Source organism: Rhinopithecus bieti, unplaced genomic scaffold, assembly GCF_001698545.2.
Source record: "Rhinopithecus bieti isolate Rb0 unplaced genomic scaffold, ASM169854v2 scaffold_115, whole genome shotgun sequence".
Lineage (NCBI taxonomy): Eukaryota > Metazoa > Chordata > Mammalia > Primates > Cercopithecidae > Rhinopithecus > Rhinopithecus bieti.
Window position 1 is genome coordinate 2,868,419 of NW_016803181.1, and position 7,784 is coordinate 2,876,202.

The 7,784-nt window shown below is 36.3% G+C and overlaps 1 pseudogene; it reads right to left on the reverse strand.

Annotated features, from left to right (window-relative positions):
* Nucleotides 1–5,425: 5,425 nt before the first annotated feature.
* Nucleotides 5,426–5,856, reverse strand: LOC108526869 (40S ribosomal protein S15 pseudogene; annotated as a pseudogene).
* Nucleotides 5,857–7,784: the final 1,928 nt, after the last annotated feature.

Here is a 7,784-nt window from a genome sequence, read left to right on the forward strand (position 1 = left end):
CACCTTCAAAATAATTTTTTTCTCAGTTTTGGAGTGTTTGAGAGAGTGTTTCTTTCCTTTCACTTTTGTTTACTCAATTTAGCATAATCTTGAGGAAATGGGAAAATGAACAGAGAGATTATATGCCCAGAAAACCATTCACATCCATGCAAGAGAACACGTATCCTTAATATTTTACTAGCCCTTCCTTGTTCTAATATCTAATATCTTATAGCCTTAATGAATATGGCACCTGGGCACAGTCACAAAGATATTATGCCAGAAAAAAAAGTGTCCTCAGCGATGTTGAATGTCTGAGGCCAGCCAGAGTCTGTGGAATTCTTTTGAGGAAGAGTGGACTCAGAATCACCAAAGCCATCTTATTCATTACCAATGCATATGGTATCTTTTGAAAATGCATCTGCCCATGGAAGGGGGGCAGATTGTGTTTCTGTATCTCAAGATCTCAAGATATTTGAAAACTTATTATTGGTAATTAGAACTACTACTAGTAGTAGTAAAATTATTATTGAAAACACATTTTATCCATAGATGTTATAAATAGTCAAAATAAAAGTAAATATATATCTACATAAAACTTGCACATGAATGTTTATAGCAGCTTTATAGTTGCAAAATTTGGAAGCAACCAAGATGTTCTTCAATGGATGAATGGATTAACTGTGGTACATCTAGACAATGGATTTTTTTAATTATTATTTTTTAAAATTTTATTTCAGATTCAGGGGTTACATGTGCTTTTTGGTTACATGGGTATATTGTCAACTGGTGGAGACAATGGACTACTATTTAGCGCTAAAAAGAAGTTAACAAGCTTGAGCTATTGAGTCATGAAAAGACATGGAGGAACCTTAAATGTATATTAGTGAGTAAAAGAAGTCAATATGAAAAGGCTACTTACTGTATGATTTGAACTACATGACATTCTGAAAAATGCAAAACCATGGAGAAAGGAAAAAGATCAGTGGTTGCCAGTGGTGAGGGGGGAAGGAGGAATGAATAGGTAAAGCACAGAGGATTCTTAGGGTAGTGAAAATACTCTGTGTGATACTGTAATGGTAGATACATGTCACTATTCATTTGCCACACGCATGTATAACACCTAGATTAAAGCCCCATATCAGCTATGGACTTTGGGTGATAATGACATTTCAACGTAGGTTCATCAATTGTTAATATATGTACCACTTTGGATGGGGGATATTGATAATAGAGGAGGCTATACATGTTTCTGGGCAAAGGACATATGGGAAATCTCTGTGTCTTTCTCTCAGTTTTGTGGTGAACCTAAAACTGCTCTAAGAAAATAAAGTCTTTAAAAAGTCACCATAGAAAGGTAGGTAGGCTTAAAATAATTTACCATCATTTGAAAATTACAGTTTACTCATTTCTTACAAAGCACATGCAAATACTGGACTACTGTATTTTGTTCAGTTTAATGTCTATATATTGTGTTACCACCTGAGGGGCATGAGAAAATTGATTCCCAGAGCTTCACTTTCAGAGATTCTAATTCAGTAGGTACAACGTGGGGCCCAGAAATGTGAATGCATTCAAGCTCTCTCAGATGATTTTGAAGATCACACTGAAAGAGACATGACTCTGTCAGGATTGATATGGATCAGAATCATGTGTATAGGTGTAAGAATTGCTGTCTTAGCAGATGGATTAATTATTGCCAGCAATGCTAATAAGCCTAAGGTCAAATCAGTTAATAAATGTTAGTTCTTTGTGTGGGCAATTTTTGATTAAGTTGCGCTTTCAACATTTTAAAATACTGTCCTAAGTACAGATTTTTAAGGCATTCAACCCCTTAAAAATCAATACATAATTTGCATTTTAGGAAGAGGAATGGAAATGTTCAATATAAGGACATCATAGTCATTGGTCATTAAAATATTTGGCTCTATTTAAGTGCCAATTATGAAAAGTGGAAATAAATATAGGTACTATTCTAAATATAAATTAGTTCTCTCAGATGGAGGCTATTTGGTATTTGCTAAGATAGCCCTTTATTTACATTATTAAAGAAATGCTTTTATTGTTTGAAATGAAAAATTACCCTTATTTAAATGCTTATTAAAAATGACAACATCTTTTTTCTTCAGAAATATGCAGAAATATCTATGTGATAGATTTTATCAGCACAGCTCCATCTGTCAACAGGTAGTTGTAATTGCTTCTCAGTAGAATTGGTGACAGATTCCGACAATTTGATATTATCCTAATAAGCAAAAAGTATTTCAGAGCCTCATGGCTGAACCTGGCTGCACCTTCACTTATTTCAAAATTAAAATTTTATTAGGCTTTTAGTTATCATGTTTGTGAGAAATTATGTCATATATTTCATAGTGGAGACAAGAATCACAGTGATTCAATATTGATACCAAAAAGATAAATGTTTTCTTTCTATATTTCAGAAAATTATAATTGTTATTATTCTCATAAAGAAAATAAGTATATTTTTGTTCAAAATACATTACATACAAAATACATGAAATATATCCAAAATTAAATATTTTATTTGCTATGAGCAATTAAGGTTATTTATTTTATATGATGAAAATAGAAAACCTTCTTTAATTTCCAGGCCAAATAAATTTAAAACAAAACATCCATAAGTTTTAGCATCTAAATTTGCTCCCTGGAATGGACCATAAGCTATAACAATATCTAGCCCAAGAGTTACTATGAAATGTATTCATAAGAATTAAACTTATTTTTCCTCATGAGTACTAGGTTAATAAGAAAACAGAAAGTACAACCAGATTTATTTTTTTTCTAAAGTGACCAAAACTGAAGATGTAGAAAACTAAACTGAAAGGCTTACAACTTTGTTTGCTAAAGAACAGGTGGTATTATGTTTCTGTTTGTAAAATAATTACATGGAGATTATTAAAGGAAACATGGAAAATCAAGAAAATTGGCAAAATTAATCAGAACCCATTATTTACAATGCAGAAATAATTACTATTTCTGTATTTCAGTTCTGTATGTCTAAGAAGTATGGATATTTTTATATAATCCATATTTAAACTTTCACATGCTGCTTCAATGAACTTCAACTTTAAATCATAAAGATCTTCTTATGTCATTCATTTTCTGTATTTTCCTTTTTTAGTGTTATGTAATATGCCAATGTATTATAATTTATTTGAAGTCTTCTTTAATTTTCGGCCTTTAGGGTTCCAAGTTTTTACTGTTATAAATAATGTTGTGATAAACACACTTATATGTTAATCATTATCCACATTTCCATAGGATGAACGTTATAAGTTTGGTAAAAGTACCAACATTTCTATGCCACTAAATATGTATTGCCACATATGTATTATTACACGGTAATATGTATTGCCACATAACACACCATATGTATTGCTTTCCACAAAGATTATGCCAATTTACACTTTCACCCCAGTGTTTTAAAGTTCTGGTCTCAACACACCTCAAGAGAACAGATGAATCTTAATATGTTTTTTGTATGCAAGAGTACTATTCCAGTGGTCTTTAAAAGCAGCAATTAAATGAGGTCAAAAGGAAGAGCCTGACTTAATCCGTGAAAAATACGACTTTACTGTTAATTAACTGGCCTCAAAGCTTAGTGATATTTTTCCTGATTAGCTCTTAGACCCCGAACTTTTCCCTGTGCTGATGCAAGTCAGGCTAATAGGGAACATATAATGGCAATCATTAATTGCATCGGATATTTCATATCAAAGGTATAGTTATTGCCCATTTTCCTGTTTGTTTTTAAAACTAGTAGTTTTCTGAAGGATTGACTGTGCCTATCATTATCTCTTCGCCCTTGTCATAGTTTATGAGAGACACATATACAGATATTTGCCAAAGATAAACTGGGTCAAGGAGATCTTTCTTTTGATTGCCAACATATGATACTGTGTCCAGTTTTGCCATTTGTTGATAACATTCTTGTTGTGTTATTATTTGGTGACAACCATCTCTCTTGATCCCATTTTTAATACTCAATATGTAGACTTCATGCATAAATTATAAGGAAAAGACTGAATTGAGTTTTGCTCTACCCTAGGGATCTAAAATATGAGGCTTAAAGTTCTGTAACATTTAGTCTGGGTAAATCAAACTATTAATATGCCTGGTTAGCCCCCTCTATTAGCATCACCCATGATGTGTTCTTGGTCTGTAGATTTGTGGCTATTTACAGTTTTGTTTGTTCTGACGTTTCCCATAAGACTTGATCTGGTCTGTTTGAGGGACTTACCTAAAAGGCTTTAAGTAAAGCTGAGCAAGTAGCATTAATAGATTTATCATGGTTCTGGAAATGCTTAACAGTCACTGTGCAAGGTAACAAACTGCATCTCCACTGGACTGTCTCATCTCAAGTTGCATGAATCCCTAAACCTACTTCACCTGCCACTTTATCTCTCAACTGTCGGCAGCTATATCCTCCAAGACTTTAGTTCAATATCCTTATACCTAACAGCTGATGTATGAAAGAATCCTATCAGTTTCGCTGTTGAAATGGCTGCAGACTCCATTATTTCTGGTCACTTCTACTTTTACCTTGATCCAAGGCACCATTATCTCTTGGCTGATTTATTGTCAGGTAAGACAAATCATGTCACTCCCTTCTCAGAATTCTAAAATTCATTGTTCTCCATCTCATTCAAAATTTTTAAGAGTCCCTAAGGTCACCCCTGCTGACCCCATAACCTTCTTTCGCACACTGATCCTCTTGTTCACTTCACGTTGGAGTCATTGTGACCTCCCTGTTATTCCTCTGCCCCAGGACTTTTGCACTAGCAATGTCTTCTATCTGGAATATTCTGCCTCCAGGTAGCCACTTACCTGAACTCTCACTTTCTTCAATGTTTTGCGCAAACATCATCATCTTAATGAGGCCTGTGGTGACCACCCTATTTAAATTGCAGCCCCAGGACTTAGGGTTTTTCTTAACTCTGCTGTATTTCACATTTTTTTTCTCACCAATGTGACATACTTATTTACAATTTTTATTGTTTTGTGTTTGTCTCTTCCACTAGAAGGCAAGGTACCTGAAGGCAAGGATCTTTGCTTGCCTTATTCATTAATAAAAATTCCAAGAGTCTAGGACAGTGCTTTGCACATAAAAGAAATGGAATAGTTGACAAATAAATGCCCCCAAAACAAACAAATTAAAAAAACTCGAGGTTAAGAATTAATTCTTTAAATGCTAATGAGCTTTAATAGTAACTATGGAGACGTAGCTGCATAAAAATGTGCCCCTGCTTCTCCTAACTACTCCTCATCGCCTTAGGTTTCCATCCCAATTCACACCTATAAACCAGCTTGATCAAAACCAACAACAACTTCTACCTTGAAAAATTCTTACCTCCTTGATCTTTCAGAAGCTGTTTTTTTTTTTTTTTTTTTTTTTGAGATATATCTGCCTTTATTAGCTGAGCCACTATTTGAGGGGGATGAAGCGGGAGTGGCGCCAACGATGCACGGCCGGCCGTGCTTCACCGGCTTGTAGGGGATGGAGAACTCGCCCAGGTAGTGGCCCATCATCTCTGGCTTGAGCTCCACCTGGTTGAAGGTCTTACCGTTGTAGACGCCCACCACGCTGCCCGCCATCTCGGGCAGGATGATCATGTCCTGCAGGTGCGTCTTCACCACTTCCGGCTTCTCCATGGGCGGTACCGCCTTCTTGGCCCTGCGCAGGCGCCTCAGCGGTGAGTGCTGCTTCCGCCCGAGGCCCCGGTTCAGCCGCCGTTGCTGGAGCGCACTGTACAGCTGCATAAGTTGCTTGTAGGACAAGTCCAGCAGCTGGTGCAGGTCCATGACGCGGTAAGTGAACTTGCGGAAGGTCTACTTCTTCTGCTCTACCTCTGTCATCTTGCTGCATAAGCATTTTAAACGGTCATCCACCTCCCTTCTCTTCAAACTTTATTCTGTGAGTTCTATGTTATGATACGCTCCTGTTTCCTTTCTAACTTGAGTCGCCTTGCTTGGCTCTTTCCCCTCTTTTCAGGCTGTATATTTTGGAAAGACCTAGGACTCTGTTCTGGGCAGTCTTCCCCCCCTCCCCCCCCCCATTGAGTGACCCTTTCTGCACTTGCAATTCCATCTATGTGGTTATTACTGCTAAATGTGTGTTTTCAGCCTTGATCAGAGTGCCATATTCATATATACAGCTGTCTACTTGACATCAGCATTTAGATGTCTAACAGGCAGCTTTAAGTCGACAGGGTTAAAATTAAACTCCTGATGCACTGCCCTTCTGCCCTTCCTAATTCCATCTCCCCATCTGAGTCAACACCACCAACTATTACTCAGCTGTTCAAGCAAGAAAATCTCGATGTCATCTTGATTCCTCTTTCTTTCTCATCTCTCCTTAAGTCTAAGGTATAATGAGGCCTTAAAGCTTCATCTCTAATATACCACAAATCAAAGCTGTGGTTACCGACTCTACGGCTGACATCCCTGCCCGCTCACACGACTGCAGGAGCCTCCTACCCATTGCCTTTGTTTCTGTTCTGTGTTCCTAGAATTCATTGTTTACACAGCAGACAATCAAATTAGATCATGACACCCGTGCTTAACTCTACAGAAGTGTCCTATTGTAGTTAGAATAATCCTGAAGTCTTTATTGTGTTTTCTAAGATGGACATGATACATCCCTTTGCACCTCTAAAACCTCATCTCATACCACTGTCTTATCTCATTCACTACGCTTAACCCATCTTGGTCTTCTTCTTCTTCTTCTTCTTTTTTTTTTTAAACTGAATAAGCTCTTTCCCCCTTCAGGGCTTATTGCTTGATGCTTCTCTGCCTGGACAACTCTCTGTTGCTTCAAATGGACCCAAATTTTACCCTCTTAAAGAGGACTTCTCGGACCATTTACTCTAAAGAGCACCGCCACTCAGTTACTATTAAAATACTCTTTTACATTTGTTTCCCTCAATCCTCAAGTAGAATATAAGCTACACCAAGAGCTCGGACTTTGTATTTCTTGTTCAATTATGTATCTACAGTGCTAAGTATAATTTCTTAGTATAATTTCTGGCTTAACAAATATTTTTGAAGAGATGAGTGAATAAATAAAAGAATAACAATAAATTAGCTACAGTTGAGTACTTTAGTGGTTAAGCATTTATTTGGTGTAAAACATTACTAAATAAGATAATTTCAGACATTTGGAAAGCCCTTTTTATGCACATCTCTGAAACCTTGGCCAATGTATATATCTCTAAGGTAATTGGATATTATGGCTGGGTTTCTTTGTTTTTATCTTTATAGATGGAGAAACTGAGATGCAAATTGACTCTCCAACATTACTGGTAATCTTTGGGACCATTAAAACTTGATTCAGAGTTGCTAATGAAACTTTTGGCCCATTTCCAAATGTTAGACCTTACTTTGTAAATATAATTGATTTGCTTGTATAACAGACAAAACAGTGTCTACAGGACTCCATTTACTTGGCTGCTTTCTTTTTTGCTCAAGATACCTGGCCCTTTGCTATCTTAGTATCAGAGACCTATAATGCTAATACTGAGTTTTTGGGGGAGACTGCAGAATGAACATTTTAGAAAGAAAACCAAGAAGCGGGTTATAATTTGGCTAGAACTTTAATATTCTCTCTTTGGACATAAATCTGGACAGATGTCTGCCACTTACCATGATCAAAAATTCATTTCTTGTTTTCAGAAAAGTAAGCCAAATAATTCCACTACCGTTTAACTAGCCCATTTTATTTAATGAGCAGGGAAACATAAGACTATACTTACCCTATCAGTGATGATCACTTTCCTAGTAGAATG